The sequence below is a fragment of the Anser anser genome (genome assembly GCF_964211835.1).
Source record: "Anser anser genome assembly, chromosome: 11".
NCBI classification, from domain to species: Eukaryota; Metazoa; Chordata; class Aves; order Anseriformes; family Anatidae; genus Anser; species Anser anser.
The window spans coordinates 10,935,830-10,961,765 of NC_139732.1; the positions used below are offsets into that span (position 1 = coordinate 10,935,830).

Below are 25,936 nucleotides of genomic sequence, written 5' to 3' on the forward strand. Positions count from 1 at the left end.
AGACCATAATTTATATCAATGACTGTCACGGCTTTTGCTATATCAAGCTGAAATAATTAAGAGATTCAATTTAATATGAAAAAACAAAGTGCATTTGTCACTGTGCTTTGACTGTTTGATTTATATTTACACCCAAGCCAATACTGTGTTCTTCATCCTCTGGAAGTGTCAAATGACAAATGTTGTCTTAAGTTATTTTATAGCACACATTGTGAGAACAGCTAAAATAGAAGCCAAACATTTAGTTTCTGAAGCCAGGGGTTATAAATTCGATGTAAAAACAGAGAGTGATCCTGGAGGTCTTTTTCTCTTGCGAGAATTTAGAACAAGGCCATCACAAAGAGCCAAGGATGTGGGTTTTCAGTGCTTTAGATTTATCCATTTGTACTTTGCTGACCGAAAGCAGCACACAAGAACAAGCACACAGACTGCTGTCAGATGGGCTCTGGGTGAGCAGGAAACGGGGACCTCTTTGGGTTGTTTTCAGATCTTCCCCAGGACAGAACAACGAAGGGAATGAGAGTTCCCAACTTTGAAAGCAAGCAGTCAAAATATGTTCCAAGAGTATTTTGGAGCAGGAATGCCAGTTTAAATATTTATGTGGTGTTTTATTGCACTGATTCAAATATTGAATAGCGCCTGACCCTTGAGTTCCTGGATGCCTGCCTGCCTGGCACCCCACGGTGGGTATATTTACTTAGAAAACAGCCTTCTGCAGCAGCTGGTTTTCAGCACAGGAAATGGGGAAAGCTGGATCCAATTTTTTCCTGATTTTCATGCTTGACTTTGAGTTTGCCTTCCTATGCATCAGTTTCTTCACCTGTGAAATAAAGGTTGCATTTACTGCTGGCTCTCACGAGGTCTGTAATGAAGGCTTTATGCGGATGTTTTCCTTGTTACTGTTTCCTCAGACCTCCTTGCTGTTCCCACTCCTGCTCAGTGCTCAGCAACGTTTATCTGGCTTCCACCTTCCCTCCCTCAGATACTAGCCCGGGGGAAGCAGAGGGTGTTCCTCTTCGTCGGTGCTTTCCGGCTGCCCCTGGACCAGGCTGGCTGTCAGCAGAGCTCCTGTCCCACCTGAAACGAGGAACTGAAGCTGTGCTGCAGGCTGAAACCGCCCTCTTACTGCAAAGCCATCTGCAGTGGCTATCAGCCAGTCTGAGCCGGTGATCTTCAGCTTCTCTGAGCTGAAGCTGTGGCCACACAAACCCTTCGATTACACTGCCAGTTGATTAGAGTCACAGGCTGGAGCTGGAGGAGTCAATACAGCTACTGCCTACTGCCCAATATAATCGTTTTATGCAGCAGCATTTTGTATGGCGACCCTCGCTTGGGATGGATTATTTAGGATGTCCTTGATTGTAGAGAGTGCTTGAGACAGAGCAGCACAACCTAATGATCTGAGATCTGTCCCAGCCCATTGCTGGACACGTACACAGCTGCAGAGCTGGGTTTGTGCACCCAAGGACAGCTCTGTGGTCCTTGAAGACATGCACAGCCACGTTCTTCAGCTGCTGGGCTTGCTGCCTTGGGTCCTTTTGCAGAGCTGAACCTCGAGGTGCGGGTGCCCAGACCTGAAACCATCAGCGAGAAGCCTTTCCATATTGCTAGCCCTGCCGTGTGCTTGTTTAGAGCTGAAGCCCCAGGGACTGGAGATAGTTTTAGCAAATAAACGCAAAGGATCCGTGGCAGGATTTCTGAAACAATCGTTCTCTGTTTCCCTCCGTGTATTTGCAGACTCGGGGAAGAAAATGGAGAATTCAGCCAGCGTGTTTACCCAAGCTATTACGCTGGCTTAACCGTTCCATGATGAAGTTCCATTTCAGCACTGAGCTCTCCAGGCTGCGGAGATAAAAATGATCAATTGGGATTGGTTTTGTCCTCCTGTTTTCGCATTCAGGTTTCACAGCACTGGATCGGTGGCTGCCACCGTTTCTTCCTGAAAAACAGGCTGACCCTGAACCTTTCCCTGGACGTGGGCAGCTGCTCCAGCTGTCCATAAACCCGAGGTTTTTTCCACTGTTGAGAAATGTAGCAGTGGCTCAGCGTTACGACCGTGTCTCAGAATGGGAAGGCAGAGTTAACTAAATTTAAAGCATTTGCTCCATCACAGAGCAATCCTGCCTGGTGCTCCTGCTTTCCAGAGGGCGTCCAACCCCATCCTCTGCAGAGCTTGCCTTGGGCTGATCCAGCTGATGGCTTACGTTGGGGGGACGTGCAAGGCTGATGTTGTGCAGGCAATTAAAATCTATGAATTAGATTAAAACCCGAATGTTAGCTTGCTCTGATGCGATTCTTTTTTTTGTTTTCTTTTGGTTGAGATGCTCTTTGGAGATAAAGCTAGAATCAGACTGCTGATCTGCAGCTGCTTGGGGCTTAGCTTTGAGGTTTCTGTATTTTGCTGCTCTTACCTCTTGACCTGCTTGATTCATTTTGTGTCTGAAGTTCTGTCCTTTTTATTCCTGACTTTCCTGTTTATAATACACACATCTGTACTGTTTGGTAGCTGTGAAATAACTGTGCTTCATTTCTTGCTTTGAGACTTTATTTTATTTTTTATTTAGAGCTGAGCTTGACAAAGAAGGACGAGGCCAGGAGCGGTTACAAAGGGGCATGGTATTTTTACTGTAATACCGGGGTATCGATTGTTGACTTATTGGTAGGCTTAATGCACAGCCATTTCCTTCGTGTCTGAACGTCCATTAAAACGCTGGCGTGGTGCCAGAGCGTTGAAATCCTGCATTTTATGATATAATCTGGCTCTCCAAAAGTACTAATGTGGTTTGGATTTAAAAAAAAAAAAAAGGCAATCTCGAGTTTCCTTCTTTTGCTTGTTTTTTTTTTTAACTCGTTAACCTTTACGTGCTAAAAGGAACATCTGAAGATGGGGACAAAGGGAAGGAGGCAGGAGTCCTGATGTTTTGAGGTTTGTGCCTTTGAAATTTCTCATCTTTTGTCTTTGAGATGCCCAGTGCTTGCCAGGCTGCCGACAGAGACGTTCGGGGATGCAGAGAAGTATTCCTGACTCCGTAGTTTATTGGATTAAAACAAGTCGTGTTTTTTTGAGAGGAAGGTTTTGCTGGTGTTACGCATTAGTAGCACTGCCCACAAAAATATTTGTCAGCTTGTAACTCTTGTCAGGTGTGAGGCAGGGCTCTGTCTTGTCCCTGCAGCACTATCGGTGACCCATGGTCAGCACCCAGGGGTGCGTACCCCTGTTGGGCAATGGTACCTGTTCCTCCTGGTCCTTGGGCTCAAGGCTCAGGGCCACGCTACTGGTGGGACAGTTTTCTAGCTTGTAGAAAAGGCTGCAGAGAGTTGAAGAATACGGGTATGGGAGGCCTGATGCTAGTGCTGTTGTGCGGGGACAACCTTTGCACAAAGCAGCTCTCCTGACTGCAGTCACCCTTTGGTATCGGTAAGGCAGGAAGGGACGTCAGACTTCTGAGACTTTTGACTCTTACAAACCATTTGCCATTGCGGTCAGCCAGCAGTGCCCCAAGCCCTCCTTTCCCAATTGTTCTCTGCGGCAGGTCCCCGGTGCTTCTTCAGGTTGCATACCAAGTCTTTCTGCTCTCTCTCTTGGCTTTTCTGTCTCCCTTTTAAAGAAACGCAAACTGTCACAAAGCAGAAAGGATTAAGCTTGTTTCACTTTCTGCATGTCTTTGCTTTTGGGTGGGGATGGGAACATGCTTTTGGTGGAAAACGCTGTTGTTCAGTGACCTGGCTCTGTAAGGCAGTAATGCTGTCTTTCACAACCTGCCACAAAGAACAATAATTACACCAAGCCTTAATAACTATAATACACCTCAAATAAGTACTGGAAATGAAGGGAGGCTGACGCAGCTTTTTTTCCTCCCAAATGTGCAGGATGCGCTTCACAGAAGGTGAGGAGCCAGGAGTTTGCCCTCTGGCTGCTGTCCTGGGTGGTATTGCATCTTTCGTGCCCAGACTTGTAGCCAGGACTCACTGCGGCCCCTTTCTTGTCATTCCAGCTTTCCGTTAAATAACACGATGCCATGAAGGGGGGTTATTACCTGTTAGATTCTGCCTTTTTAAAGGAAACGTGTATGGGACTTTTGCCAAGAAAGATAGAGCTTTCTCCCACTGGGAACCAGTAGTGGTTTCTCCATCTCCATGGCACGAGCCAGTGTGGCTGGTGCCGTGACGCAGGTGAAACGTGTGCTGGTATCTCTGTTAAACTATTTTTCCTGCCCTTGAAGGCAGCATCCTCATTTCCTAAAGAAACAAAGATGCTGGAAAAACCCTTTTGGAAAAAACCCTTTAGGACTTTGTTTCCTGCGCAGTTCTTACCATTGAATTACCGTGGTCGGTCTGCGGGATTTCACGGTGACTTTTCAGTGCGTTGTGTTTGGGGGACAGATCGTGAAGCACTGTGGAAATGAGTCTCTTCTCTTTTTCTCGTTTAGTAGGGAAAAAAAAAACAACTAATGAGCTACACTGGGTTTCCAGCTCACCTTTGCGTGGCGTACAGCCCAGCTCCTGAGCACTTGTATTCCCTTTCCAGTGGCTCTTGTGTGGCGTGGCCCCTGCTTACCTGCCTTAATCAGAGTTGAGCGTTAAAAGGTAGAAAAGAAAGGATGTTACCGTACAGCAATTTAATTTACACTGTGGCAACAACTATTTATAGACGTTAAATAATTGCCATGCCAATTTAAGTTGCCCTGTTCTACTTTTTTAGATACTGGCAATTGCAGGAGATGATAAACTCTTTCTCTATAGGAGGGTGAATTAATAGGTGTCCCAGGAGGCCTGAAAGAGGCAGGATTTGATTGCATTCCTCGAATGCTTAACACCTAAGGCTCTCAAATTAGATAGCAAAGGGAATCTGTTGAAAGAACATGTGGACGCGCAAGTAGAGCCCTTGCTGATAATGGAGGACCCCAGGGGAAATGTGTTTTGGGGAGTATTAAGCTTCAGCAGCTGGGAGATCTCGTTTGGAGCAAATATTAATAAAAGTTTCTTCAGAAATGAAATCAAGTATTCTTTTTACTTCCAGCTTTACTCAGGAGGGGCAGGCGCTGAGCTCTGCTCTCTGGGGACAGCGACAGGACCCGGGGGAACGGCATGGAGCTGGGACAGGGGAGGGTCGGGCTGGGGGTTAGGGAAAGGTTCTGCACCCAGAGGGTGGTCGGGCACAGGCTCCCCAGGGACGTGGTCACGGCACCGAGCTGCTGGAGGTCAAAAAGTGTTGCTGAGGAGACAACAGTCTTAGGTGGATGGTGTGGTTTTGGGGTGGTCCTGTATGGAGCCAGGGATTGGACTCAATGGTGCTTGGGGGTCCCTTCCACCTTGGGATATTCTGTGATTTTATAATAAATACACACACATTTACTTTATAATAAATGCACAGGAGTTAATGTCACTTGCAAGAACACAGTTCAATAATGCTCCATGGACAACACCCTCCCTCATAATTGCCTAGCAGCTAGCCTAGCAGCTAGTATTTCTATTTAACAACATGCACTGGTGTGTTTTTATCATCACCGTGCTATTGAAGCTGCTGCTCCACAAAGAAATGTTTGCTGAGCAAGCAGTGAATGGGCAGCGGTTCGACTCCAACTCCAAGCAGGTGTATCTGCAGTCTGTGGTGTTGTGCCTAATAACAGTGGGAAGGAAATTGCTTCGTGGGGTGTATTGTACAGCATGGTGCGGTAGAAGACCTACCAGTTCCCTGGGAAGATGGATGGGAAATGCTCAAGTTTTCGTTGACAAGCAGAGTTAGAGCAACTATGCTGTGTGCTCAGTGTTGTGTGTTTACTATTTTTTGTTAGTGAAATAGGTCCTGGAATCCTGTCTGCCCTCTTTGGGCTGCTGCTGAAAGGTTTTTTGCAACAAGGGTTCTGAGCCTGCGGTGGTGCAAGGTCTCTGTATAAAACCAGAGCTTCTGAGCGGTGGGGAGAGGAGAGCTGATATGTGCTGATATTCCTGATGTTCTTCAGGATATGTGCTGAAGCACATATTCTTCAGGAATGAGTAAGTGGTACAAAGTTAACAAACTAGCAAAGTAATTTTACTTGAAAATACATTGACAGCATCCACTCAAAACCTGCCATGTGATCTTTGTGCTTGCTTACAGATGATGCTAGGTGGAAGGTGGATATCCAGGTGCATTAGGTTGCCTACACGTGTTCAGCACCAAGCAGGTGACCCCCTAAGGGAGGCAGCCACAACCGACAGAAATATTTGATCCATTTTGAGCAAAGGGCAGAGCAGCTCTCACGTTTCTGCTGTTACTGCGGTGAGAAGCGCTTGCTCTCTGGGTGCCCGCTGATTTTTGGCTGGTCTTGGGGGGCTAGGGCAGGGAGTTCTGTGTCACTTTCTGCTATAAATTTGCAATATGGGCACTGGAGCAGCTGGAGCTGAAGGGAGATTAGTGACGTTTTTGTTAAAACCACTAATCAGTCCTTACTTGCTTTAGTCTTGGCTGGTGCTCATCCAGTTCCAGTTTGAACTGGTGACCTCTGTTTGAAAGTCACTTTGTCCTTTTAATAGTTTTCTGAGTCAGCATCTGTCCCTTCCTGAGGGTCCCTTGATGTGTACGCTTGAAAAGGCTGTTCTGTTTTTGTGAGACTAATCCCCATGTTGTGTGGCTGTGCACATTGCACTAAATGAAAGCTGTGCGCGTTCCCCTCCTTCATCTCGATGAGTCCTTGCTCCTTTTTTAATCGGACAGGCTGTAACTCAGTTTTCAGTGGGTTTTTCTTACTTCAGTTTTGGAGGGCTTGGATGGATGAGAGAAGCTGATGGTAAGGTCTAACAGCCAGGGTCTCCTACCCAAGATGTTGTTTCCAAATCTCTGCACAAAGTCCTTGAGGTCAGTCTTTCTCCAGATGTTTGCTGCTGCCTCACCGTAACCAGCCCACCTAGGGACGCGTGGCGTCATCCATCCTTCATCTCGACTGAGCCCCAAGATTTGCTCCGTCCCAGTTCTCTTCCATCTCTGTTCCTGTTCTCCAGCCAGCCCAATTCTTGCAGCTGTCTTTGCAAGGAGTTACTGGGTGATAACTTAAAAGCAAGATCACATAGTAATTTTCCAGCGTAAAAAAGGGGAAGAGATGTCCAAATGGAAGATCATTGGGAACGGTGAAAGGAGTGTGAGTACAAAAGGAGTAACATTAATAATTGTGATCTTCTGGGTGTGAAATTCCAGATCAGACCTCCTTAGTTTTGATGTGGTTTGCTTTGGAAGGGTTTTAAGGACAAGCTAAGCTATTCATCCCCGCATCTTCCCTTTTAGTTGAGCTCCAGAGATGGACACTTGTAGTTCCTCTGCGGGAGGCTATATCCCCAATATCCTCTAATCCGAGGTGACAAGGCAAGGAGAGCCGAGCAAAGAAACGAACATTTCCTCCAGGTGATAAAACCCTCCAACTAACTTCATTTGGTCGACGAAGGAGAGATTTTCGTTTGTCTTCCAACTCTGTCAATCCATCCTGCGTAGAAACTTTACTTGGGAGGAGACTTGTGCTAGCTTATTGATAAATACGTACAGTTTGTTAATCATTACGGTGACGATGACGATCTTGAACCATTAACCAAGCAGGCCTGGCCAGCGTGGGCTCATTCGGAGGAGGATGAGCCAGGGCTGGAGGAATCTCTTCCCAGCTGGGAGCTGCTCCACGATGCCCATGAACTCCCCCAGGAAGCAGAGCAGAGAGCAAACAACGTGTGGCAGATGTTAGTCGTGTCGCTTGCTGCAGGACTGGAAGGCATGTGGATATTATCGCGATGAGCACAGCATAAAGACCTGGACGGAGTAGACCTGACTTCTAAGGAAGCCTGCCGAGATGCCAATACCAATTTCAGTGGTGCTTTCGCTGGGAAAAACCCATGGCTGGTTTGACAAAGCTGGTTGTAACCATCCTGCTCGTGGGTGTTTCACTTCTCTTGCAGGCCAGGAGTTCCCGTGCTGCTTGCTTTGGAGCTGGCAGCTGGAATTAAAGGAAAAGCACAAATTTAGTTTCCCTGCTAAGGAAAACGGAGAATGCTGTCTTTGCCCTGCCTCTCCAGTGTTAATATGGAGCTGCGTGGTGTCCTGTCCCAAGCAAGCAGCCATGCACATCTTGGGTGTAAAGCTCAGTCATGTTGCTGCTTTGATTTTATTCCCCTCAGCCCCGTTTGCTTTGGTATTGGGAACTGTCGAGGTTCCCTTGGCAGAGAGCTGAGCAGGTTGCTCTTCCCGTGTGTCGCGATGCTGCTGCTGGGCTTGGTTCTGCGTGTGTCGCCCTTTTTCCAGTGATGCAAATCCACCGGTGGTCGCTGCTGTGCAGGGCGAGGCAGAGCTCTCTGGACCGCTCACAATTAATAATAGAGCCCTGGGGAAACAAAGGTAAAAGCACGGACTGTTTCCTGTTGCTGTGTGGATGTCTGCGTGGTGCCTGTTGGGCTTCGTGTGATTGAGAACTCAGCGACATTTCGCGAGGAGCAGGAGCATCGATAATTGCATTCTGGCTAATCATCGCAGGAGGATCCTGCTTGCTGCGAGCTGGTGCTCTGCGGTTTCTGCTGGAGTTAATAATTCATTGCCGGGCTGTGTCAGAGGTGCTCTTAAATCAGGTCTCCGTGGGTTGAGGATGTCACGGGGGCATTGGTACGAGTCGGAAGGGGGGAAAGATGGGCTTGGTGTTTGGGTCATTAACTTGTTTGGGCCTTCAGGTGGTGGTAGGGTAACCTCCCCGTCCCCGTGCTCACCTGTGTGATATCACGAGGGATGGGGAGTTCAGCTTCTTGCAGAACCGTGCTCGATTCAGCAGCTGGAAAGACCTGCAGAAACGACAGTGGGAGTATCAGTGACCTGGTGTAATAGGTCGTGGGGCCGAGAGGGTTTTGCCTGCCGTGACACCACGGCGATGGTTTTCTAAGAGCTGTTTTACGGTGAGTTCAGCTGCTTTCCAGCGCGCTGTGCCCGACCTCCCTGCGAGAGGAGGGACCTGCCTGTGGGCACGGCAGTGCTGGCAGTCGTCTGCGAGAGGCATTGACATTCAGGGCTTGTATATATATATTTAAAAAAAAAAAAAAAAAGGTTAGCATTCCGAATTAAAAATTAACACGTTCCCTGCATAATTACAGACTTAGAGCATGCACTAATGCTATACAAAAGAGAGCTTTCCAGGCTCCAAAAGCCAGAGCCATCGCTCCTTTCCCCCCCCAGTCCTTGTAAATTACCCCTGGCATGTTTAAAACCCTCCTCAAATTCTGCTGCAAAATAGCTGTTTGGCTTCCAGTTGTGTTTTTTTTTTTTAAGGTGATTATTCTTTTTAACGCTAAAGAAGGAGAGTGGTTTGAATATTCATGGCACATTATAATTTTGAAAATAATCTCCTAGTAGATATTTAACAATGGCTTTGGGTAAATGGACACTTGTTGCGCTTTGTTTAAACGATTACATCTCAATTATCGCTTGATGGTGAGAGCATGGGTAATACCCCTGGTCCTTTGTTCAAGAGGCTCTAATTAAAACCGGTTCCTGCTCTCGCCTCTCGGATAAATATGGACGGGAGGTAGCTCAGTGACACTCTGTCAAATTGCCGAATTGAGTGCAAGTTCCCCATTCATCCCAACAAATGATACCGCTAATTGGGGTGCGGGGCATGGATGGCAGAACAGCGCTGCCAGTGTCGCTACTAATCCCCTCTGCCTGGGCTTCCCCCTCCCCTGCTTGGCTTGGGACTGTCGCTCTCCTGATTTTACCAGATTTGTGTTTCTTTTCCCCATTCCTAGGTCAAAAAAGCGGTGCGCCTGCATCGGTGCCGTCAGGGCTGCTTCCCCGCTCGGTGCGTTTCCATCCTGCCTCCTGGCCGGGGCACGATGAGCCCCAAAAAGCTGCGGTAAAACTTGGCTCTGCTTTGAGCTCCGTAAGAAGCCTGTGGCTCCCACTCTGGCCAGGTTTGTGGGTTTTCCCCTGCTAGAGGAGGGCACCAGGTATTGCTGGAGGCCGATCACTTCTCAGTCCTCGTTTTTGCTTCAGCTTTGGGTAACTCACGTTCTCCTAGCCTGTGAAAATTAGCCCTTTGCCACGGAGCCCAAATTTCCTGGCAGATAGGCCGGCAGAATTATGATAGGCTCAGCCCAGCTGACTTTCTGCACTGTTTGCGTGGCAATATCACTGTATTTTGATGCAAAAGGAAGCATAAACTTTTTCTCCCTGTCCTCTCTACCCCTAACCAGCCTGAACCCAACTCCTGAACCGCTGGCTCCTCTCTCCGCGTCCCTCCGGAGGAAGAGGATGAGTGTGCAGAGCTGGGAGCGCAGCGCACGCGATGTGACAGCCTCCTTCCGAGGAGACCTAGCTTGTCATTAGCGCTGGATAATCACTGCCAGCCTTGCAGAGAGGAAGGAGATAATGCTCTAAGGCACTCTCCAGACCCACTATGACAGTGCAGTATTTGCTGCTGCCACAGCGCTGGATTAAGCAGAGAGGAAAAGATTTTCGGGAAGGAGCTACCTGTCCCTGATTTAACTCGCTGCTGCCAGCAATGTCTGCTATTTTTTGCTGGCTAATGCTGCTTGCTGATGGGAGGCCTTGCAGCTCTAGGACTTTTTTATTTTTCTAAAAAATAAAAAGCTAATACAGGAATAGATCCGGGGTGCTTTTTGTATCTGTCCCCTCTCCACTACGCAGTGCTAGACTCTGAAAGAAAGGGAAAAGAGACTACAGAGCCTGTATCCTAGGGTGTTTTAGGTTTTTTTTCTTGGCTTTAGGGTAGGGACGATGGCATCTTTGATTTCATGGTTATCATGAAGGAATCTCCTTAACCCCAGAGATGCAATGGCACCAGAGAGGGAAGGAGGTCCTGGTAGGCAATGTACGGTTGGGCACCCGGAGGGGCAGCGAGGGAGTGATCTGGACACAGGAGGATATTCATATGCTGTCAGGAACTGAAAAGTCTGCCTGACTCTTGCCTTTCAAATTGAAATCAACTGGTTTTAAGAACAACAACAACAACAAAAAAATCTAAACCCAACATATCTTCTGTGATCAAACAACTGATGTTAACTTTAACTGCCGCTCCGTGAAAACGCCCAGTAGAGATGTGGGTTATCCAAACGACTCCAGTGTAAGCATCACAATCAAAAATCATTAAAACAATTCACGTGGCTTCTGCGCGATCTTTGCCTCATCTCTCTTTGGGATATGGTGCTTTCTTCTCAGAAGTAAAACTTTGATGGCTTTCCTTAGCTGTGGCCCAGTAACCCTGAGCAGTAGTTCTTCTCCCGTTTCCTCCCAAAGTCACATTTCAGTGCAGGATTGACTGATGCGTGAGCCAGCTGAATGCTGCTAAATTGATTTCCTGCAGCAGAGACAGCGGTTCCGACATCTTAGCGTGGCTGCCGCTCAGTGCTGGTTATGCTAACAGCCATTTGGAGGGAATAGTTTCTGGTCCTACCCATCAAGGCTGTTGCTTTAAGGAACACATAGGTAAGGGAAGCCGGTGCCGTGCTGAACCATGCTGGGGAAGCTTTCCCTGCAATACTGGGAGCTGAAAAGGAAATCTGTAAAAGGAGAGTATAAGCTGTGCTGATCGGTACTGCGTGGTTCTGCAGCTGGGAGTAGCTTCTGCAGTACGTTACGTGGCTGGAAAACAACAGAGAACCTCTGCTTGTGAAATAGCATCTGTAAAGCTGCTGCTGGCAGCTCCAGATCCACTGTGCTCCCGAACTCCCTGTCCCAAAGAGCTCGCTGTCTCTCCAGGTAATGCCCTTCACCTGTGTGGTGTGTGCCTGGAAAGCAGAAGCTCTGTGCATCTCCTGTGCTCATGGCACCGTACGGCCGGTGGGCTGCGCAAAGCGGAGGTAAGGAGGTGGAGAAGCTACCCAAAGCCAGGGCAGAGCGGCGAGGTGCGCAGGTGAGCACGGCTGCAGGGACACCGCGAGGCAGGGATGCTCAGAAATGCCTGGGTTAGATTAATCCTGCGAATGTACCCCCTTCCTCTCCCCAAATGGACTTTGTGCTCTGGGGTGTAGCTGGTAGTGATCAGGGGTTTTCCTTTAAGAGCACCAGTGTTTTTGGTCCTGTTTTTTCCACTCGGGAGACTCCCGATGCAGGGATTCAGGAATTCTGTGCGGCGTTTCTTGGGTTACCAGCACGGAGAGTTTGCTCCTTGCAGTGGTTTGAGAAATCGCTCCTAGGATCAAGTTTTCTGGTTTCCAAGCCAAAACGCCCTGTTCTCGAGCAGCCTCTGTGCCAGTGCACTCTGACTTGTGCCAGGTGCCCAGCGATGCCGCTGGAAGTAGGTAAGCCTGAGTCACTGAGCACCTTCTGAAAACCTGACGCCGGTAAGTGGAGTTGCTCCCAAACCAGAAAGTGCACTGTTAATTCAGAGCCTGTTTTTTCTCTCTGTAAAATACTCTGCACCATTTTCCCTGGTACTTTGTGTCCAGCCAATACCCCTGCAGTGTGGTTTTAATTAAGGCAAAAATGGAAATAATGGCTTGCTTGGGTTTTGGGGTGATTCTGCAGACAGGTCAACGGTAGCGGATGGTCAGACGCTCTCCTGAGAGCGTCCCGTGCCTCAGCAGATCCCAACGTGGACATCCCAAATCCGGATTTTTGTGGCCGAGTGCTTGCACACAGAGGACGTGCCTTCATTCTCCTGGAGCTGGGAGATGCAGTACGAGTGCAGCAGGGCTGTCACTTGGGGTTTTAGGAGAAAATTCAGAGTTAGGGAGTGCCACCAGCAGCTGGAGGCTGGAAGGAGCTGTGCTGGCACGGCGGTTTAAACCCGCAGAAGCGACCCTCCGTTTGGTAAAACCCTTCTTCAGGCTCGTGTTTTGCCTACTAGCAAATGCATTCCTTATTTCTTCAGTGCTTCTAATTTTTTTTTCCTTGAGCTGGGGGTGGTCCGTTTCTCGATGTTTCTCTGGCTTTCTGCACTGTAATGATGGCACCATCACCTGACTGCTGGAATATACTGGCCTGACTTTAATCATCGGGTGACTGGCTCTTAGCATGGCTTCATCTCTGCTGTTTTACATCCCCTCTTGTAATTGCACGGTCGCTCGCAGCATTGTTTTTCTATTGGCGACAACGGAAGGCACACGTTGGGGTTTTGCGTAACCTTATACTTTTCGTTTGATGCTTAAAGTGTGCGGGAAGAAGTGGTACGTGGTGAATAAAATCCTCTTTATTTCTAAGCAGCGTATTTTTACCCCTCATGCCCAATCATTTGTAGTGAGGATGCTTTTATATACATATATACATATATATTTAACGTTTAAGGATCGCACGGAGGAAGATGCAGCCAGGCTGAGCATATATTAATAACAGGGCTGCGTTTGTCGTGCTGACAGCTTCATGGAGGTATCTGTGCATACAATTAACCAACCTCTTCAGAGCTACGGAGACGACCACCGTTTAATGTAAATAGTATCTACAGCTTTTAACTGCTGAATAACCAGAGCCAGCAAAACAATGGGGAATCAAAGCCCCCCGTGACAACGTCGACACCGATTAATATGCGGTGAGATGATGAGCCGGTACAAGTAGTTTCAGCAGCTCTGCGGGGCTAAAATGGCAGAGGCTTTGCTGATGCTGTATCACATCAAACTAGCATTTATTCCAGCCTCATGGTATGTGCAAATTCATGCAGCTCGGCGAAGGGAATAGCTTCACAACTGGTGCTACAGTCTGTGGCCGCGGTGCTGCATCACAATGCAGCAAATGCATTTTCCACATTAACCAGACATGACAGCTGAGCCGATTATTAACCATGCAATATGTCGGAAGTCATCAAAAATTCACATCAGAGTAATTGCAGCGGCTCGGGGAAAGGAAAAAAAAAAAATCGTGCTCTCTCCTCTCGCCTGCACGCCGCCTCACCCCCTCCCGGTCCCTACATGGTACAGTCCGTTAACAATAAAATATCCTCTGTAACCTATAAACTGGTACTCCCATCAGTTTCTGGTTTCAGGCTGATGCTTTCCCTAGAATTTGAATAAAGCACACCGCTGGAAAAAAAAGACATAGCTGCTTTCCGGGCAGTGGTGTTCAGCCGGGGAGAGCAGCTGCCTTCTTATTGTCTTGCAGGACTCTTCGCTGTCTCGGCCATTTCAGGACTTGCAGGTTTTTCTGTTTTTTTTCCTTTTATTTTCTTATTTTTTAAAGATGGGAAAACTCGAGCGTTAATACAGAGAGGTACAGCCGTGTGAGCCCAAATACCAGGCAATTGAAGTGTGGCAGTTAGAGCCAGCGTTAGCAGGTTTGTAACTCCGCAGTACTGAGATCTACAGGTAGGAACGTCTCTTTCCAAACGTATAAAACCAAGGGAAAAAGCTTGCTTCGGCAGGAGTTTTCCTCCAGGTGTCTTTTATCGTGGTTTTTCTTTGTGCTGTTGCCGCAGGCTGTTGCAAGGGGCAGGTGAGCGATGAAAAGAGCAGGTGGGGACCTGGGGGGAAATTGTCCTTCGGTGGCAAAAAGGGCACCCCGAGCTCAGTGCCGATACCTTGTGGTGCTCTCCTGCTTGGGAGCAGCTGCTGGGTGGGGCAGCCCAGCCTCTGCTCGGGTCTCGCCTTGCAGAAACCCTCTTCAACACTGCTGATTTCGCTTTCAGTGCGAGGAGAAATGCACTAGCCTAACTTTCTGAATGTCTTTATCCCTGTTTTTTTCTTCCCTAGGCTGTGAAACGTCTACGGAAGTATTTTTAACAAAAGATAAGGACGCTGCCTTATGGTGTGATTTGCTTAGTTTTCATTGTGGTGCAGAGATGTCAGTCTACTGCTTCCTCTGGTCCTGCAGATGCACTTGTGATTTATTTAAAGACACGCTGAACTTTCTTTAATTTTATTTGAAAGTAAGGATTTCGGATGTGTGATGAAAACGGAAATAAGAACAGTCTGTCAGGAAATATTTCCACTTACCAGAGTAACCGAGGTGCCTAGATTTGCATTTTTTCTCAGTTTCTTGAATAAGAGGGTGAAGTAGATTTGCTTAGTCAACTCGAGTCTGCAGCCTGGACCCCACCTCTCTTTCAAGTGACTAGGATGCGATCAGAAAGGGGTTAAGCCAGTGGAACGGTAGGAAAGAGCAGCGATCGGGGACCGAACGTGTATATAGGTGCAGTGGCCACGACTGGCTGTGGGTGGGTGGCAGCTGGATTCATGCTCTCAGCCCCACGCACTCGGGCTGCGTGCGACCTGCAGGCTCTGCCTGGGGGCAGAAGCGTGGGGTGGGTCGCTCCTTTCTTCTGCTCTCTGGGAGGTTTTTTTACCCATACGGGGAGGAGAAGTGGGTTCATGAGACGTGCCTGGCTGGGACGGCTCAGAGGATCCCTGCCCGGGTGGGAAGGTGCCACCGTGCCACCTCCTGCGCCCTCCTTTTGTTCGCCGAGGAATGCCTGAGCTGTCGGCAAGGGGAAGCGCCGGCTCCGCTTGGCCAAAAAGTTGCCTTTTCAACCCAGCTTACCTGTGCTGGAGGTCTTCCTGCAGAAGCTGCTTAGCACAAAATCGCTTCCTCAGGTGCAGCACAATGAAATGTGTGGCTTGCGGGGGTAGAAAGATGGAGGAAGCATCTCCACTGACCCGCGTGGGAGCTGCCTCGCTGAGCCCTGCGCTTGGTGGTGGTGCAAATTATTTTCCTTTGTCTGAAGTGGGTGGGAGACGGAGTTCATCCCGGCTCCGTAAATGAATGTATGGAAAATGACCGAGCCACGGTAATTAATAATTAGCTGTAGGTCCCTTACAGCGGGCTTTACCCTGCTATCTGCTGGCAGCATCTGGAGTTGGCATTTCATTTACACTGAAGTCCGAAAGCTTGCGTGCCTCGTTAATGCACGGCACAGACGAAGGCACGCGCTGCTGGAGGGTTCCTTAGCCAGGGTGGAGTACAGCCGGGGGAGGAGATGGAAACCTTTTGTCTCCCCTGCATCCTCAGCACACCGCTCCCGTGCCCTGTGTCGGAAAAGTTTAAACCTCGGGCTGGCAGCACAATAGGGGAAAAAGGCAGAAAAGAAAAAAAATGTTTATTGTAATGTGCCATTTGGTGCAGCAGAGACTTTGAGTAAATGCTTTTCTCCCTGGGCTTGGGAATGGCTGAGCGTTTTAAATATAAATGGTGCGATTGGAGCAGGTATATTCCGGACTTCTGCTTTTTTTATTTTAATGATCGGTGATTAATAATTCATGGTCAATTTAAATAATTAACTTTGTGAAATGTAGCAGTAATGTAGTGAGAAAACACCGTTTTTAAGGACCACATGCATGCTTGAGGATTTAAAGATATCACACACGAACTGCCCCAGCTTGCTTGCTTTCACTGTCAGTGGAATCTTTCTGTTTATTCTAAGGACATGCTGCTATGCTGGAAATGCCTACTGGGTGAACAAAATAGCTGCGATTTAGTTAAAAATACTGGGGCAGAAGGGGCTAACTGATTCAGGGTTATTTTTCTTGCTCAGGTGGATGATTTGGGGAAATCATGTGTTATTTAAGAGGAGTGAACTTTACATTTCCTCACTTCCTTGTGATTCAGGTGTATTTAAAACTAAAAAAAAGCCTTTTTTCTTAACACTGCAGTATATGCCTCTTGCTTTTCTAGTGCTAGCCAGCCCCCACCAGCGAAATAAAGTAGATTTAACTTTTTGAAAGGCTTGCTTTCCCCGTGTGGGTTTCTCAGGGAGATGTCAGATAGCCGCACGACGGGGAAATCCCGCGGTGGATGCGCCGTGCCGGGCAGAGCTACCTGTGCCAGGGAACGTCCCCGGTGTCCCCGGTCCCCTCGGCTCTGGGGCTCGTGGTGCTGGCAGGCTGCGTCCTGGGGGGCAGCTGCCCGCATCGCTTGGTGCTTGGCGTGCAGACGGATGGAGGCTGGAAGCTTTGGGCTTGGCTTTCCCCCAGCGCCACGGCGAGCCGAGCAGCGCCCGCGAGGAGCGCTGGGGAGGCGGCGCGCAGGCTTTGCCCTGCCGCGGGATGGGAGCACGGCAGGAGAAATCCTTCAGCATCGCTCGGTCTGAGAGCAGGGAGAGGGTCGGGCTCAGAGCGCTGCCAGGCTCACCACTCGCATCTAGAGAAGGTAAAAAAACATTTTTTTCATTACCATTTTTTTTATATACAGTTTTACATTAACTCGAAAGCATTCACTTTTTTTTTTTAACATATCTGAGATTGTGAAAGAAGAGATGTGCAAATAATAATGTGCTTCATTTCCAAAAAAAAAGCCTGACAACTCCCCTGTTTCTCAGAAGGGCGAGCTTGCATGCTCCAAACCAGACCAGCAAAAGGATAAGGTGCTCAGTGGGGATGGGGGAGGCTGAAGGATTGCGTTTAGATTTGGAGAAGTGGGTTGGAGGAGGCTGGGTGTTAATAATTAGCAGATTTGCTTAATAATTTCTCCTTCTTGCTGGTGCTCTGTAAGAAACGTGCCACTCGGGGCTGGGAAATGCTTCATCAGCTGGTAGGGAAGGCAGCTCGGCTTTCAGACGTGAACATATCCCAAGAAATGAATTTGCTGCCACTGGGCTGAGTGGGTTATTGTATCTGCCTCCGTGCTGATGCTAACGCTGTGCAATTAGTCCGGTGACAGCCACCGCAAGCTCGTCGCTGTGCCTCCTTTATGCCTTTTTCTTTTCAAACTACTCCCTTATTAGCTGCCGTTTGCTATGGTACTCGCAGGGAAAGCCTATCCTCCTGCAGCAGGGCTGGACACTCCTCTTCCCTCAGCTTTATGAATTTTCCGTGCGGTGCCGACGGATTCCCAGGGGCTGGTTTCTTGGCGCGCTCCATCTCGGGAGACTCCCCAGCAGCTCTCGGTACAGTAAATCGAGGTGTGGTCTGCCAGGGCAGCCTTGCCTTTCCTCCCTGAGATGCAAGGAGGTGACACGGGCAGAAATTTAACATATAGGATTTATTCGCCACTCTTCTTTTTGAGCATCCTCCTCTTAGAGGGAAAGGAAGGTGCAGCGACTTCCCGAGAAAGCGTGGAGTAACCTCGATGCTAAAATGGCAGCGAAAGAAATAAGAAAATGGCGTCATCAGTGAAATTAGTTCTGATGGCTTGATTTGAAGGATGCCTCTGCCTGATGCAAGGACGTTTTCAGTGAGAGGTATTGCATTATAGGCATAGTTATGGCTCTGCGATGAAGCTTTAAAATCATTTAAATCGGTATTTATTTTCACAGTGTTATAAAAAGCATGATACCAGGAAGGCGGGTAGGATAACCTCATCCAGTGGGTGATCAGAAATTAGCATGCTGTAAATATTTTTAATTGTAAGGTCGTATTATGGATCTCAAGCCCTTTGGCAGTAACTCGTCGTTTATTTCAAATAGAGTTCAGGAAACAGCTAAAGCCCTGAGTTTTGTTCCCATCATGACTTTCGTGGCACATTTATGATTTGTGTAGGACTGGAGAAGAGCATTGCTATTTCCGTTTGTATTTTTTAATCAGGATGGTAATACGAGTGCCTTTATAGCACCAGGGAGGAACTGGAGCTGCTCATCATGGCGCGGAGCGAAGCCCCACACCAAGGTCATCCATCTGCATTTAAACACCTTGAGAAAAACAAATGGCCGTGCATTTGGGAACTTGATGAACAAGCTCAGATTCCAGACTGCCAAAAGCTAGTCGGCCCCGCGGCTTCTGGTGTGTGGTTTGCTCGCTCTGTGTGGATGCTGTTGCTGATGGTGAAATAGCAGGGACCACGATGGGCTTCTGGTGGGCAGCTGGTCCAGCTGCTCTGCTCTGCTCTCACTGAACAAGTTGTATTGCAAGTGAGGCGACATTTAGTTGTCTTTGTGGCATTGGGTTCCTCCACATTCATTAAAACTAATGGAAACGCTGTCTGAGGTGCCGTCAGGTGTGATGTGCGGGTGTTAGCCAGCTGAGCAAGCTGCATCTGGTGCCTCCTGTGTAGCATTTCCTCCTGCTGTACTCCGTGGGCGAGGGTCTGCCCACCTTCCTTCTCTAGCTCTGACGTTTTCTTTCCCATGGCTTTTCTTCCTTCTGTTGCTTGCATGATCTCTAAGCACGTTAGGGTTATTTAAGACTTTCTACTTCGTTATATGTGTCATACCTATTGCACAGATTTCCTTGACATTTCTAACGGTAGTGGGACCTGGGATTCTTGCTAAGCAGCTCCCAGTCGCATCGCAGGGACATGGAAAATGAGTAATGCCTGGGGAGGAAGAGAGGAGCCGCTAGAGAAGGTAGTGCTGTTCCTTACGCTATTTTTGTGTTGCGTTAACAATTGCTGCCAAAATGATCTGTGTGGTGGAGGTTGATAATTGTACTTGAAAGAGAATCTCACTCTGAGCACCTTTGTTCTAAAATTTTAGGTTAAAAAAGGTGTTATATAAGCTTTATGCCATTAAAGCATTTGTGACTTTGAAAAGTCCCCGTTGAAACCACTTCTAACAGCATTCCCCTGCGCTCTGTGCATCCCAATGTGACATGGCAAAGATTTCTAGAGCCTGAGAATGAAAGACTGGTGTGTGTAACTGACATTGTTTCGGATCCTCTATGATGAAGGAGAAAGAGACAACACATAATATAAATATTTACTAAATTTGTGATAATTAGATATGCTGTACAAGTAATATATATGTTACAGTGGTTGATGTATTCTGTTTTCTACAACCAAGTGTAGCACTTCACACAATTTTGTCATTATGATTGGGATTTTTAAATCTTACAAGCTTCTCTGATGTACCTTGTAAAATCCTAAAATGCATAGGAAGGTAGTAATTAACTCCTCGCATAACAAGAAAATTAAGTCGCTTGTAAGTACAACAGTAAGCGCCTGGCACCATATTCCAGCAGGGAACATGAGCAGTAGCATTGCCTCAATACGCCCCGCACGATAAAGCTAGATAAAGTTATCTCCCTGTGTATTTCTCATAAAATGCATTTTCACATAAAATTTATTTACGCAAATGCACGTCAGAGGACTGAGGCTGGCTGTGGGCTTTGGCGGCGCCACTTGATGCTGGGATGGTTTGGTGTTAACAGGTGGTTTGGCGCTAGCCCTCCCGTGCCTACCAGGTGGCCTCCTGGCTGGAGCAGGACCTAAGGGGCGTTTATATTTCTTCCCTCAAAGACTGGAAACCGAAGGAGCATGTTTCCAGTCTTCATTTGCCAGGTTCAAACGGCCCCAGCAAGAGTCAAAAGAGCACATGCCATCTGCCCCCGCTTCTGCTGATGTGTGATTTCACGAGGAGTGGTTCTTGCGGCAGTTGGAGTTTCTCCTGTCACAGCTAGAAGGAAAGATATTTATCCACCACCACAAAATCCAGCGTTCCTGGATATGGTCTGAAGATGACTGTGAAAACTGCTTGAGTTTCACAGATCGACCAGCCTAAAACAGTAAAATAATACCAAAAAAAAGGCGTTCAACACTGTGCATCACATGGAGGCCACGCTGGCGGTGGGGCAGGATCGCTGCCATGCATCTTCCACCCTGCACGAGGGGTGTTGAGGAAGCCTTGCAGGTAAATGGCGGCGCTTCTCCTTCTTCTGCGAGGTGCTGTGCCTGCTGAGCACCCCGCTGCAATGGTGCAGGCACTGACACTCGCTGCCGCAGGAGGGAGGTCTGCACTGCCGCGGCTCTGCCGGGAAGGCAGGCAGCATTGCGGCTTTGCAACGTTTGATTTTGCTGGAGCAGAAAGCTGCTTTGGAAGTGCAACGATCTGTAAAATCACTGCTAGTCATGCAGTGGAGCAGAGCTCGGGCCAGGGTTTGTATATTTTCATGACTCACCGCTGTTGAAACGCTGTCTGCTCACAGGGCTGGGAGGAGCTCTCCCACCTTTGCTTTTGCTTGAATTGAATGGGAGTGCTGCCTACGAGCATGGAGCACAGTCACTGCATGCTGGTTTACGTGGTTTGAGACAGCCTCTGGAGGCAGGTAGCAGAGCAGCAAATCTTCTCCAAGCCCAATATTTGGCTGAATTTAGCGTTAGTTATCAGTCTGCATATTTTCCCCTCTTAAGTTCCTTTGAAAGCCTCTGATGCAACAACTGGCTCTCAAGACTCAGCAAACCATAAACCCGTCTGGTTTTCCCTGCTTTTTCTCCTGTTTAGTCAACAGTGCATTAATTTTTTAGAAAACATTGGAGAATTTCTTACTCTAAATGTGGTGGTAAGGAACTTCTGAACTGCTCATTGCAGTTTGACAAGCTCGGCTGTCTTAGGCCAGGCAGACTTTTCGCGTTACTAGATCCTGGAATTGCAGGCTCATGGGAAGGTCAGACGTGACCTTTACCATTTGTCCTGTCTACATTAGATGGGGAAAACGCACGTTTCCTTGTACTGCACAGTTGAGACCATGCTGTTGTGCTTTCAAACGAGGGTTTTCCTTCCTCAGGCTCATCCCACCTCTTGAAGGTGTAGATTTTTTACGATCTGGATTGAAGGCATTAATTCGTGCATGGCTGTGGGGTGAGCCCGCTCAGACCTTCCTTTTCAGCGTACATTTGTGTACGCTGATTTGTTCCTTATCCTGTTTTTTCTTCCAGAGAGAAACATGGCTGGGAGGGCTGTGCCAGAACGCACCACCTCAGCGAATGTGCTCAGATGTGCAGGATTGTGTTAAGCAAATCTTTTCAAAGTAACAATTAAAAAAAATTTGCTAGTAGGGATAAATAAATCAGGTGCTTTGTCTGGAGCTACTGTTCCCACTGCTGAAGAGTGATTTTTGTTAATGGTGTAGTCGTCATCCCTGCTGGCCTTTTGAAGGATTCACTGGATCTACCGGAAATCCAGCACTTGAAAATATTTTAATCAAAGAGCAATTGACTTGAAATGGCCCAGATTGTTCATTTCATTTTCTCCTTTCTTCCCCTGCCAGTGAAAAATAAGCATCGCTGTCAACATCCAAGGCCTCAGTATACTATTTGGCAACATTTGGCTTCTCTTGACAGCTTGAATACCAAGATCAAGTATTAAAAGTATGGCCTGGCTGATGGAAGTAATTAAGAGACTTCTATCAGCCAGGAGAGAGTTTACTAACCTCATTTACTGCAGCAAATGGAAGAGACTTTCAATCTCCTGTCAAAAAGAGACCGTCAGTGCATGCGTGCCCTTTCGTACTGATAATGAATTAGTTACTCAAACCCTTTCTTGCTGGAATTCAGGCTGGAGCAAGGCCGGTTCCTGTCCCACCAGGCCGTGTCAGGCAGCACCTGCCCGCCGTAAGGGATGGCAGCAGAGAGCAGGGACGTGGCACAGCCCGCCCGGGGCCTGCCCGGCGCTGCTGGGGCACCTCTGAACACATCCTCCTGGATAAGATCCTTGAAAATTGTGTGTTTGTGTGGTGGAGAACACCATCTTCTGGCGATGTCCTCTCCTGTCACGGTGGTGGGGGCCTGTCGGACCAAGTAAAATGGCTGTGATTTGCCTCCATTCTCACCCAAACCTTCCTCACTCCTCGAGTTTCAAATGCAGCTTAAGGTGAGTAACCTCAGAGATGAAACTCTGAAAATGTGTTTGTCACACGCACTTCAGCCGTGGCTCTTTTTGTTGTGAAAAGCACCTGCTAATACCCTTTAAGGGCCCACCCCATCGCCACATTTTCCCTGTGGTTGCACCGGGGGTGGCCAGGAGCCAAGGTGGTTTGTGTGGAGGCTCTCCTCTGCACACTGTGTTCGTAGCCTCTCCGTCGCAGGTTCCTGCATGTACCTGGCGGAGCTCAGTGGCAGGCAGGCATCTTTTCTGAAGGGCTACAAGCCAGAGCTGGAAGCGGGGTGGAGTAGATGGGATTAAGGGCTGTGGGGAGCAAGGTGCAGGGAGTGAGGCATCACGGATGGCTGGGGAGGTTGGGCCGAGTGTTGTAGGAGCATAGGACTAGGATTTGGTACCAAGCAGGGCTGGATTTCAGCTGGCAGGGAGGAATTCAGGAGATAAAACTGGAATCCAAGGGGTAAGAGATCCAAGAGGAGCTGTAACGTGCTGGGGAAGGATGCCGAGGGCCAGCAGAAATGCAAGAACAAGCGATGGGACTAGCTGGAAAATGGGAACCTGAAGGTGGGAGAGGGGGTGTATTTCCAGGCCTGTGTCCCCGTTTGGCAAGTATCTTCCTGTCAGATACTGTACAAATCGCACTTAGGAAACAGCAGTGAGTGTTGCGGAGAACCTGTGATGGAAGAGAGATGTGCTGCTTCCCTTCCAAATGAGGTGTGGGAGGAGTGTGTGGGTGTCCCATGGGAACACAGGAAAATCAAATGCCACAAGTCACACGCTGAAGCAGGGCAGCATGATGTGACTTTAGGGCTCTGTGAGCTTTTTTCCTAAACCTGCCTCAGGGAAATAAGACACGGTTTCGTTTTCAAGCAAAATCCAGGCTGCTTTGGGATCCCTGCCACGGCAGGACTTGTGTGGAGCCCCAAGGTGAGGACTTCGCCTCTGAGGTTTTAGCGATGCTCCCGTTAGCTATTCCTATCTTTGCCATCTGCCGCAGTGAAATAGCCCTTTGTCTCCTAACAATATCTGTTCTCCTTCTGCTTCTCTCTTCGGAAACCAAATCTGAAGCAACGTGTCGCTGCTCCTTGTACAATCAGTGGCATCTCCCCCGAGAGGGCAGCTCCTGCGATATGGGTCATGTACTCCCTTGGACCCGCCGTGCACGCTGACTGCTCTGCCTCTGTATCCTTGTTACAGCCTGCAGGCGGTGGTGGCAAAGTCAAACCTTCCCTCTGGGACTGCAGAAAGCTTTTAGGGCAGGCACAGCTCCGTGAGCACAACCCGGCGCTGTTCAAGGCTCAGGCCTCATAGACAATGCAAATCCTTCATGCTGTTACACGGCCTGGGATTTTCGTGGGGCCAAAATTCTCCAGCGTGAAGCCCGTCGCTTCCATCCTTCTGCCCACCCTTGTTCCAGAGAGCTCAGCTTTAACTTGTAGCAGGTGGACACTGGTGTGCATTTATATAGGTAAGTGAAAGCTAAATGTGCAGTGACCAAAGCACGCTGCACCACTAGGTGGCAACGCAATAAGCCAGGGAATAAATGCTGGTAGAGCAGCCCTACAATCTTTATTTTAAGGTGTGAAATTTTGGCTAACAGAGCCCAGAGTGACGACTGCAGGAAACTGCAGTTTGGCCTAGGCAGAAGCAGTCTCATTAACGGTAGCAGGAACCCCAGCGTCAGTTGCTGAAACTCCCTCTCCTGAGCTGTAATAATTAGGCTGTAATTAACTGAGGCAGCAATTGTCGTGCTACAGTCACGTTTAGCACAAAGCATCGGACCAACGTTTTTAAGATGTACCTTCTGTTAGTGAGCCAATATAGATATTTGAGACCTGTGAAGATTTTCATTTGCTAAAAGAGTTGGTTTTCAGATGGAAAAAGACAATTACCATCCCCTGATTGGCGTTCAGTGTCATCTAATCCCTTAAATGGACCTAGTGAACTCCAGGAGCAGGGAGGTTTCATTAAGAGCGATACTCAGGCTGGATTTACGGTCTCCAAGGGAAGTTCTAGCACACTTATATCACGCTGTGGATTACCATCACTGCTGTGTATATTTCTAGGCAGGTACCCAAGCTGTCTTCTCTTCCATTTGGTCACCTTTCACGCAGCAAATAGCGTTTTACCCTGTGTATTGCAAAATAATTGTTTTGTTTGGTGGAATTGTTGACCTCTTCCTTTCTGTCCCTATAAGGAGGTCTCAGGCAGGACTCGTGAGGTCTATCTCAGGGCTTTCAGGAGCCCAGGACTTGCAGAGGGAGCAGGGAGGAGGGCACCCAGCACATCTGCAAGCTTCAGTGCCCGGCACGGCTTGCTAGCACCTTCCATCGCATCCATGTAGCTGCAGGTCTCCGTCCCTGAGGCAGTGGGGCGCTTTTGCATGTAAAATTAACAGTGTTGTTAAAGGATACGGCAAACAGCGCTGGGTTCTGCAGCATCAGATCCCTACTGTCAGACGTGCAGGTATGTCTTTTGTTCGTAAGCTGGTGTGTGCTTTCGAGGTGTGCTCGTTAAGTGTAACTCTAGGTAATTCTTCAGTCCAGTTTGGGAATGGGGGGAAAGGAGAGGAGGAAGGGAAGACTTGCTGCCCTTTTGCAGACCTTCCAACCTTGCAGCCAAGGACAAACCTTACAAAGGCACGTCTCCAGCCCTCCCCATCTCTCCTGCAAGGAGCCCAGACCGGGACTTGGCCCCGTTAGGTGCCTGCGGCAGCTGCAGGAGTGCTCGGTCCCCAGACACATGCAAGGAGATGCATTTAGCTTCCCTTCTCCAGATTGTAACTGCGCTTTCTCTGCGGGCATTGTCTAAAAATAAAGTGGGACGTGGATGAAGAAATGAAGACCGTGCTGTGTGCCAGTAGCCCCTTCTTCCATATGTAATTCAAGGGCTTTCTCTGGGGGAGCTGCATCGGTTGTCTGTCCCAGGGGCTGCAGTTCTGTCTCTACCTGCTATGCAGAAAGGGGTCACGTTCCTATTTCAGCTGAAGGGGGTCAGAGGACGTCCTATACCCACGTACTGCCTGTACTATGAGTTTCAGAAGGGAAGGTTGCCATGCCCTTGATCTCACCCACGGGTACTGGGTAACAGGAAGGCAGACAGCACACCTACGTTGTCTGCCAATTTTCTTCATTTCTGAGAAACCGCAAACCTTGCTCGCCTCTCAGACCGAAGTAGCAATCTGCTATCTGTTGTTGTGTGTAATACAGCTGCAGGGCTATTTTTAAGACCTACCATAACTATATTTTCCCAAGGGTCCAAGCCCTCATGACGATGGGTTGCTGTCCTGCGGCAGGACCTGTGCTCCCCTGGAGAGCTGCAGCTTGAGCTAGGGTGTAAGGATCGATACCGATATTGTCAGATCGTTGGGGCAGGAAGCATTTCTTTGCAGGAAGATGTAGCGAATGAAGAGCTTGAAAGACTCCTAAATCCTGACAAATTCAGTCCTGTACTGCTACAGTTGTATATCCTCATTGTAAAAGCATAAAGCACAGCACGTTGAGTTCCCACTCCCTGAGTTGTCAGTG

The 25,936-nt window shown here is 48.4% G+C and overlaps 1 protein-coding gene and 1 long non-coding RNA gene across 3 annotated transcripts in view; both read left to right on the forward strand.

Annotated features, from left to right (window-relative positions):
* The window catches only part of LOC310905536, a 38,783-nt gene extending 15,292 nt beyond the window's left edge, over positions 1 to 23,491 (forward strand). The window contains exons 2-3 of the long non-coding RNA XR_014589134.1: positions 912 to 22,400; positions 23,478 to 23,491. This is a non-coding gene — a long non-coding RNA (uncharacterized lncRNA). The remainder of the gene's footprint in view (positions 1 to 911; positions 22,401 to 23,477) is intronic.
* Positions 1 to 25,936, forward strand: part of NUP93 (nucleoporin 93) — an 80,210-nt gene that overhangs the window by 21,856 nt on the left and 32,418 nt on the right. The gene's annotated exons all lie outside the window — the stretch shown is intronic.